Here is a 10,425-nt window from a genome sequence, read left to right as displayed (position 1 = left end):
TGGAATCTTTCTGTGAATCCTTTTTAGATTATTTGCCAGAAGGTTAAATTTAATTTCAGTGTTTAAACTTAGCTATGGTGTTAACCTAATTTGATTACATTTGTTAACCGTAATGAAGCCAGTAGAAAATGGATTAAGTCATTCATTTAAACACCATTATTCCTCAAAGCTAATATATTAGATGAATTCTCAAGTTACATCTGAGAACTTTCTCAATTCAGCAATAATGCAGCACTCCGCAAATATGTTGACAAACATATTTTCTCAGTAGAACAGTATCAGGCAAACATCAAGGTGAAAATAAAACCAGGTTACTAAGAAAAACTTACAGAATTGTTGAATAAAAATTCATCAGAGTGAAGACTTTCTGATTTGCCCAGTATAATTGATTGGGAACTGAGGATTGTAAGAAGACAAAGGGTCTGGCAATAAATAACCTGCTTGAAGGATTCCTAAAGTTGACAAAGGGAAGTGGAGTGGTTGGATTTAGAATGATGGTAATGGCAGGATGAACGTTAGAAAATTCCCAACTTTGTACGTATATTATAAATCAGTACATATTTTATTCCGCAAGTTAATTCCTTCATGGTGCCCCTACCTGTCACAATATCTCCAGCTAAGAATATGAGTCATGAGTTGGCTTCCAAACCCATTGTTGTCCCTCAGGAGGCATAACTAAAGCTCCCTTTTTGATGCAAATACAGAGGAGGTTGATGAAAAATGGATGTTGTCTAAATGGATTTTCAGAAAGCCTTTGACAAATTTATCAAATTTATACCACATTAAAGGCTGGTTAACAAAACTGGGGCTCATGGAATAGAAAGGTCAGTGTCAGATTGGATAAAACAATTGGCTTAAGGATAGGAAACAGTGTGTCACAATATATGGTTGTTTTTTCAGGCTGGAGGACAGGAGACAGTGATGTTCCCCAAAGGTCAGTGCTGGGACCACTGCTTTTTTGATATGTATAAATGACTTGGATATTGGAATACAGAGTAAAATTTTAAAATTTGCTGTGATTTCAAACTTGGAGGTGTATCTGACAGAATGATACCGATTGATTGGAACAGGGCATAGGCTAGCAGAATAGGCAGGCAAATGGCAGATGGACCTTAATACAGAGAAGTGTCAGGTGATGCATTTTGGCAGAAGGGATAGGGAGAGGCAATATAGACTAAATGGCACCATCCTAATGAGTTTATAGAGGGTTCAGGTGCACAGATTTTTGAAGGTGACAGGACATATTGAAAGAGCAATTAGCAAAACAAACGTGGCCTTGGACTTCATAAATAGAGGTAATGAACACAAAAGCAGAGAAATTGGGCTGAACCTGTATAAATCTCTTGTTAGGCCACAACTAGGATATTGCATCCAGTTCTGATCATCACAGTTTTAGGAAGGATTTGAGGGTCCTTGATAGGGTGCAGAGGAGATTTACAAGGCTGGTTCCAGGGATCAGGGATTTAAGTTAAAAGGTTAAGTTGGAGAAGCTAGGCTTGTTCTCCTTGGAGCAAAGAGGATTGAAGGGAGATTTGATGGAGGTGTACAAGATTATGCAGATTTGAATAAGGTAGACAATAAAAAGCTGTTTCCATTAGCTGGTGGTGTAAGTACTAATGGACACAGATTAAAGGCTTTGGGCAACAGGTAGGGTGATGTGAAGAAGACCTTTTTTACGCAGCGTATGCTAATGAACTGGAACGCGCTGCCTACATGAGTGGTGGAAGCGGAGAGGATGAATGATTTCAAAAGGAAACTGGATGGGTACTTGAGGGAAATAAACTTAAAGGGTGGCCGGGAATGGAACTTTTTGGATTGCTCTACAGAAAGCTGGCATTGACTTGATGGGTTGAATGGCCTCTTTCTGTGCCACTATGACTCAATTCCATCATCAAAATGTGTCCCAGCCTCAGAAGCACATAATCTGTTTTGCTAGTGTAACACATTTTATCTAATTGCGTACCAACTCTCTTTTAATGCTGACCACTGGGAATAAGAGCTAGGCTGCTCAAACCCATTTCACACCGGTCACTTTCAGTCAGCAAAGAGAAGAGGAAACTTTCATCCAATCAGTTTGGGCTGGATTTACACTCCAGCCCCAGAGGCATTTGTATTCTAATCTCTTTCTTCACCATTTTGTTTCTATCAAATCATTTTGCCAGTTCAGTGTTCTGATATGCTGGGCCCAGTTCCCAGTTTTTTCTGTTAGAGCAGCAAACAGAAAGTGCAACAACTTTGCAAAATGCAGCTTATGTAACTGCAGCACAAATTGCAGTTTGAGAAACACGAACATTGATCAATTTTCTAAATACAATGTTGGCACAGAACATTACACGGCCTGTTTGATGTCTGATAATTGTGTAACTCCTGCTCCCCATGTAACAAAAAGGTGCATCAATAACAAGCAGAATAAATTTTACTTAAACATCTTGCCAACCTCCAAGGTGAGATCAGTTTATGTTATTCAGAGTAGAAAATTGGATCTTTTCATTCTGAGACGTTCAACACAACTTCTGAGAAATTAGGATGTGGACGGAATCACCCCACGAAGTGCAGTAGCGGGAGGGTAAAATGACATTTTACCCGCCGGCCGCAATGACGGCTTTTCATGCCGTATCGTCCCAAACCTGCCGTATTAATTATGCATTCCTGGGAAACATGCCATTTCCATGTTGGACGGGCTCTCATTCGCCCGCCACGCCATCACCTCGCCGCTTCATCATGCCGGGCACCATATTTAAAGTCCAGCTGCGTGCACACCTCTCAGTGCTTCCAACCCAGGACTGCTGCAAAAAGGACATGGCCGTGAAAGGCAAAAAGACTGCAGCCCCCAGGTTCAATGACACCTCCTCAATGATGCATTCCTCGAGTGCCTTTTGGATGCAGTGGGGGCTCACCGTGATGTCCTCTACCCCTGCTCTGGCCGCAGGATGGGCAGCAACATCACTAGTCCAGCTTGGGAGGCGGTGGCAGCGGTGGTCAGTGCCAATGCCCTGCAAAAGAGGACAGCCACCCAGTGCCTCAAGGGGATGAATGATCTCCTCCGTTCCACCAGGGTAGGTCACTCTTCTCATCGCTCTCAACTCACACACTCACAAACCCACCACACGTTCACAGGTGCCCTCACTCACTGTCAATTCAAGGGACATCACCATTCACTCTAACATTGTCCTCATCCCATCCATGGGACCACTCACCACCCACACAGGCCAGGATTACTTATCATCTGGCCTAGCAGGCGTCCTGCTTACACTCCCTCCATCTCTATTCATGCAGGAAAAGCTGGCACACAACAAGAGGGAGAGGTCGCAGGCTGGTGGAGGAATGCCTGAAATCAAGATCCTCACGGACTTTGAAAACAAAGCCATCCAGCTGGCCGGTGAGGATCTGGACCATTCCTGTGCTGACAGTGAGGTCGGCGCTGCTCAACCAAGTGAGGATCCAGCAATGCAACATCCATCAGACAGCTATGCTGTAAGTGATGTGTCCTGTTTCAAAGGCCACTGCCATGCATTTATTATCTCCCCTTGCCTTAGCAGGCAGATCTGCCAAACAGCTGATGGAATCCACGACATAAGGCTTCCAATAAAGCCCCAAGGGAAGCTCAGAAGGGGAATCCACTGAAATGCTCCCTGAAGTCCTGTCACAGGGCTCACCCACACCCTCCACCAGCGCAGAGACACACACCTCAGTAGGATATAAGTTTAGGGTAGTCTCAGGATCACAATCTGGTGAGCACATTGCACTTTCTGATCCACAGCAGGCAGCGGCTGGGACTTCCCAGGTGTCCGACACTCAGAGGACTGCTGGACATCAGAAATCTGTTGATTCCGAGTCAGATGACGAGCCTCTGGACTCGGTCAAGTAGCAGTTGCTAGAGCTGCAAAGGCAAGCTCAGGAACATCAGGAAGGGATGTTCGCTGCACTCCTCAGATTGCAAGGCACGGTGGAGGTGGTAGTGCCGGCATGCCAATGCACCGAGGTCAACGCTGGTAGGATGACTGCCTCCATGGAGACCTTGGTCCAGGACATTGCTCCTGCACTGCTGCACAGGTTCAACTCCATCGCTGATGCCATAGTTGGCCTACAACAGTGTGTGCGCGAGAGGGGTACAGGGCAGCTTGATTTCACTCCAGTCAGGAGTCAGACAGAGACCCTTGGACATCCAGCCTTCTTCCAGCTGCCCTCTGGATGCTGAGCCATTGGGACTGCCAATAGAATATAACTACAGCTACTTTTTTGTACTTTTGCTCACCATCTTGTGAACTGTTCCACTCAGGTTTGTGTAATTTTCTGTAATGGACTTCCACTCACTGGTGGATTCTTCACTTCCAAGTCTGGAGTTAAACTTCTTCAGCTTTTTCTTCAAGTTTTCTTCTTAGGTGCATAACTCTCTAGTTAGGCTTCAGTTGCTTTCAGTTTTTCATACCTTGGGATGCTGTTCAATGTTCAGGCATTTAGCTCCCACCTTTCTTATCACCGCAGATCACCATGTCAGATTTTGGTACTATCTGATGTGATATCTTGTAGAAGCAATCATCGCTGCCAACCATGTTGTAATATGGGTTCTTTAGATACCTCAATAATGAGATCTTAAGACTTTATATTTAAACATGAACCATTTATTGTTAACTATTCACAGATCCAAGGTATAGTCATGCATGGAGCTGTTGTCTCCATGCAGGCTGGTTCCAGAGTGTTCTCTCTAGACTTCTCTCAGTCCACCACCATGTGACTCTATACATCATACCATATGTGGTGCAATTCTCCAGTCTCACATTAACCCTTGCTCTGCCAAGCACCTTTATGTTACAGTGGCATGCAGGCACGTACAACATCATACAAGGTGTTTGTGGTTATAATTACCCCGAAGTCAGGGGACGAATGAGAAGTGAGGTGATTTCCGTCTGTAATGTTAAAAGCTGAGTTTCGATAATACAGCAGAACTTGCCATGGAACAACAAAGATTGAGCTGTTTAAAGTGGTTGTCTTAAAATATTGTTGCATTTTGTAAACTGCAGGAACATTTTGCCAAAAATAAATGTAATAAGTTCAGCCGTAGCTTCTGGTGGAGTGGCAACTGAGTCGGATTGCGACTATGCTCGAAATTACTTGCCTGGAAATCCAGGCGATCTTACCTCACCCGACCTTCTGACTCAGGCCGGGTGAGATCTGGGCAGTGCAGCGTGGTCCCAGGGCCTGCAGTCGAGGGTAGATCAGTCGCAGGTAAGTAAGCCGTGCCTTCTTTTGTACAGCAATAGCTGCCATAAATTAGGTGAGTTGAAAGGTCCAGCCAAGTTTAAAGGTCTTTGACAAGCCAGGGAGAAGGCAAGTATATAAGGTAAGTGGGTAGGATTTGTGGGGGAGGTGGAGAGGTCATGTTGGGTTGGGGCGGGGGTGGGGGTATTCAAGGGTCTTGGGGTGTGGTTGAGGGGGGGAGTTTGGGATTTGGGAGATGCCTGGTGCCAGGTAGGGTAGGATCAGGTCGGGCCTTGTGGGGGGAGTCGGGAGCCAGACCTGGTGGAGGGGGTGTGTCGGGAGTTGCACCTGGTGGGGGTGTGGGCGTCGGGAATTGGGTCAGGCTGGCGGGGTGTGGGGGGTGCAGTCGGGAGTGGGGCCTGGGGGAGGGGTGAGGTCAGGAGTTGGGTCGGGGGAGAGTGGCGGAGGGGTGTCGGGAATTGAGTCGGGATGGGGAGGTTTGGGGGGAGAGTCGGGAGTCAGGCCTGGGTGGGGAGAAAGGAGTTGAGTCGGGCTAGGGGTTAGTCGGGAAAGTTGGGAGTTGGGCCTGGAGGCAGGGTGAGTCAAGGGTTGGGCCTGGGAGCGGGGAGATTGGGCTGGGCCCAGGTGTTAGGGTAAATGGAGGGAGGAGCCCATTGGAGATCAGCGAGGGTAGTTGGGGGGGTTGTTGTTGGCGTGTGGAGGGAATCCTGTGTGGGGCTGGGAGGTGGGGTGTCCCATTTGTGTGGTGGAGGGGGTAGCTGGCAGAGGGTAGTAGGATGCTGGGTAGAGTCCCATGAGGGATCGGGGGAGGTCAGTAAAATAGTTACTCAGAACCTAGAAGTGGTTTTAGATCTTCTAACTTCTTCTGGGTAACCGCTGCTGTAACCCAGTCAGAACCATCCGAAGTTTGCAATACAAATTGCATTTTCGTATGGTTCCGAGCGCTGGGAAATTGTCCAAAAGAAGTTTAAACTTCCCAGGCAATTGCTGTGCAATCCTTACCTGGGAACATCTGGGGAGGGTTCCCCAGCACCCCTTTGGTGTCCCCCGGATACACTGCCCTGGAACTAAGAGTTATGGTGAATTCATCAATCTTCTTACAGTGTGCAGCTTTATGAATGTGATTATGTACACTTCTGGCATGTGTTGAAATTTGTCAAGGAAATTCAGGACCCCAACGGATCCTCTTTATGTAAATATTTTAGAACTGTTTTTAGCCAAGGGATTTTCCATTGCAGGAAACAGAACCGATTTATATGAGTTAGGCAGGACCTGATCTCTTCAGGCTTGGCTTTCAGTTGGTTTCACTTGACTTTTTCTTTTGCTTAAAATCGATGAATCAGTGGAGGGGTTAAACCTGCCCCTTTTAATGATGGCTTTTTTGAAAAATAGCTGCGTTCCAGATAAAGGCTTGGCTTCCGGCAGCAGCTGGCTTGTAAGGCGATGGGAAGAGAGATTGACAGATGATGGCAGGTAGCAGCAGGTTGTGAGTATGAGGCAGCTGGAAGCCAGCGGGTAGGAAAGGAGAAGGTGGAAGATGGTCAAGGAGATGGATATCAAGGACTATTCAGGACTGTCACTGCACAATGTTTTCAATCATTCAATAATCTATATATTAAAATCCAAGTATTTAAGTTTAGAAAATATTAACCTCTCCATTGACACAATCTCACAAATTTTCAGTACTGGAAATAATTTAGAGAGCCCATTGCTATCTTTCAAAGAATTGCTAGAACACAGTGGTTAATCACAATTATTTCTACCTGTCCTAAATGTAGAGGAGAAGAAACAATGAATTAGAGAGGAGTGGGGTATTGGTAGATAAATGGTTAACTACACTATGTTACATTGCCTGATGGCTGTACTTGTTCCTTTAAGTAATAGTAACACAGGTGATGCTGGCATAGTAGTAATGTCACTGGACTGGTAATCTAGAGGCCCAGGTTAATGCCCTGGTGACATGGGTTCAAATCCCACCATAGCAGCTATTTCAATTGATAAATCTGGATTATAAAGCTAGTCTCAGTAATGGTGAACATGAAACTATCACTGATTCTTGAAAAGACCCATCTGGTTCATTAATGTCCTTTAGGGAAGGAAATCTGCATGGACTATTAGACTCCAGACCCACAGCAATGTGATTAAATTCTAACTGTCCTCTGAAATGTTCAAGGGTAACTAGGGATGGGTAACAAATCTGGACTTTGTCAGCAATGCCCACATCCCATGAAAGAAGCAAAAAATAATTTCAGGCTTTAAAGCACTCAATATGTCCTACATAGTTTGTCAATAAAGAGGCCAGAATTCATGATTTTTGATGACTTCGTAACGCATATATACCTTCCTGTAATCTATAGCTTCCTGCAATCTGCTGCTGGTGATGTAATTAGTAACCTGTTCTTGTATTCGGACATGCTTCTTTTGAAGAATTCTCAGAATGTTTATGGATTGCATGGGTGCTTTTAAAATGGAAATATATTGGAGTTTGTCACACACCACCTGGCTGCAATGCAGTCAGATATCACATTCCCAATTTGACTCCAGCATTCAAATGACATTTTTGCATTCCCCAGGCACCAGCAGGAACTATCTGACATGAGCATTTGCCTGCAATGGGTAAACCTGGCATGTGGAGTCTCAGTGGTGAAATGTCCTGATCATAGCTGTGAAAGAGGTGTAACGTGATTGTGAAATGAAAAGTCTTGCTGAGCAACTGGACTCTGAACCTCTGAATTGGTATCGAGCTAGTCGAAACAAAGGAAAAGGACAATTATAAATACCCGATCCAGACATAGGTAGACGTATGCGTAGGCAAAGCTTTCCAGTAATGTTTACAAGGGGAGCTCTCACTTCAGTACTTGATCCTTACCTCAGCTTTTTTACACCCACATAATTCCAACAACAGACACTGAATAGTAAGTGAAAATACTTATTCCTGGCTCGGGGCACTGAGACCAATTATACTATCCCCATAGCCACTTCAGCTGAGATCAGCCAACTCAACACAGAGGTAAAAGCTTGTCTGGTATGTATGGCTGAGTGCCACGCCATGTGCTGTGCTAACCCATTGTGCCATCTGGGAACTAAAGAAAATTGATTTTTACTGCTGGCAGTAATGGTTACCATGAAGTACAAATGAGGGTAGGTGAGAGAGATTGAATAACATGCTCATCTCCCTACTTTCAAGACTTCAGATATCAGGACAATTAACTTCCACATCAGCATGATATTACTCAGACACGACATTCACTTTCCATGTAGCTGGATGTGATACTTGTTGGCCAGGATTTCAGCTGCATGTTATTGTGGGGAGAGGGTGAAGGGGGACATTTAAACAAGGAAAACTCTTGTTGCTACCAAATCCTTATTTCCTGCATTGCTTATTATCTAAGACCATCAAAACACAATTGGACAGTCAATTGAGGATTTTAATCTGATGACTACTGTAAGTTATAGTTAGTTGATGGATTTATCATTGACTATTAATTATTATTTTTTAATAGGAAAACACAGGCCCCGAGATTTGAGTTGTCAAAGTTAAAGATTTAAGAAAAGCTAACTTTTTAAAAATGTATTCTCACCTTTAAGAGCATCCTTTGGAGCAAATGACCAGGCCATCAAAGTTAAATGTTTTTATTTTGCCATTTCTACAATAAAAGTATACTCCTTACCCCTATCTCGGTTGCTATTTTTTCAGGGAGTAGACTCATCACTGGTCAAAAGTGGACCACAGCATTTTAACCTTTCCCCCATAGAGTCCTGCTTATCTGTGCTTTTTAATGGAATGCATTACAGGCTGTGGCAAATTTCCATCCAGTAATAAGATGTTCCGCAGTCAGCTATCTTTCGCATTGGCACATTGTGAGGCAGGAAATAATTCAACTAGATTGCCACTGGAGCAAGTTGAGAGAGCTGAGGTGAAGGCAAAAATGAATGGGAGTATCATAGCTGAAGAGCTGGGAGGGTAGGGTAATTTTCAGATAAACTGCAATCTTATCATTTTTGCTTTTTTTTACTGGAAGTTGTGGTCATAGAAGACGTCAAGAAAAACTCTCTAAGTATCCTATGATTATTTCTCTCTTAGAAATGGATATTTTATCCCTAGTTTTCGTTTAACCCTTGTTATGACCAGGTGAGATAGATAGGTTCTTGATTGGTAAGAGGATCAAAGGTTAAGGGGAGAAGGCGGGAGAATGGGGTTGAGAAACTTATCAGCCAGGTCTGAATGGCGGAGCAGACTCGATGGGCCGAATGGCCTAATTTCTGCTCCTATGTCTTATGGTCTTATGGTGAAGAGGATGAACTGGCCTCTGTTCTATTCAGTCCCCTCAGTTGGTCGCAAGAAAGGCTTTAAAAAAAGTTTCCCTGCAAATGCCTTTTCTAATCCAAATGTATTTATTTATTAATAAGGAGACAATCAAGCCAGGTTTTCTTGAGTCAAAGAAAGAGTAAGTTTATTAGTTACTAAACCGGAGAAAAAATAATAACCACGCGATGACACATACACACAGATATCAAAAATAAGAAAGCTAGAGTCCAATAAAAGTGAAAAGAACATACAATTAAGTCCTTTACTTGTCTTTGAGGCGTGGATTATTGAGTGTTGTGGTCATTTGAAGTTAGGTGGTTTCCTGTAGAATTCTGGAGTCGATTTTGTTCAGGCCTGCACATCGTCGAAGGCATTCTTTTAGTTTCAGAGATAGAGAGAGCAAGAGAGAGAAATCTTTTTATTGCTCTTTTCCAGCAAAGTTTTAGATGGCTGTCCTGTTTTTTGCCCCTCTTCCTTCTTTCTCTGATTCTGCTTGGCAGAACTAATTTTTTAAACTCATGTCTGAATATTCCCGGAAGGGAATTTGATAAGCATGTCTTGCATTCATTGTTGCAGACCAAATCCCATTTCTTGGTCTTTGCATCTCTTGGTCTTTGCATCTCAAATGACACATTTGAAGATATAAATCAACAGGAGACAGGGGTTATTTCATCCTCCACAGGGGTTTTGAATGTCTGATGAGTATCTGGCTGGTTATCAGTTCCCATTGTCTTGAAAGAACCTCAGCTGATCAAAGTCTAGTACTTTGTATTTTTCATGCCTTCCTTTCAAGAGTGTCCCTGTTTGAAGTGGATCTTGACAACGCCCCAGGTGTGAAATTCCATGTAACAGGTCTGCAGTGCAATTCATAGAAACTTTCCAGAAAAATGGTCAAC

This window comes from Cetorhinus maximus, chromosome 24, assembly GCF_964194155.1.
Source record: "Cetorhinus maximus chromosome 24, sCetMax3.hap1.1, whole genome shotgun sequence".
Lineage (NCBI taxonomy): Eukaryota > Metazoa > Chordata > Chondrichthyes > Lamniformes > Cetorhinidae > Cetorhinus > Cetorhinus maximus.
Note: the sequence above shows the minus strand (reverse complement) of the source record.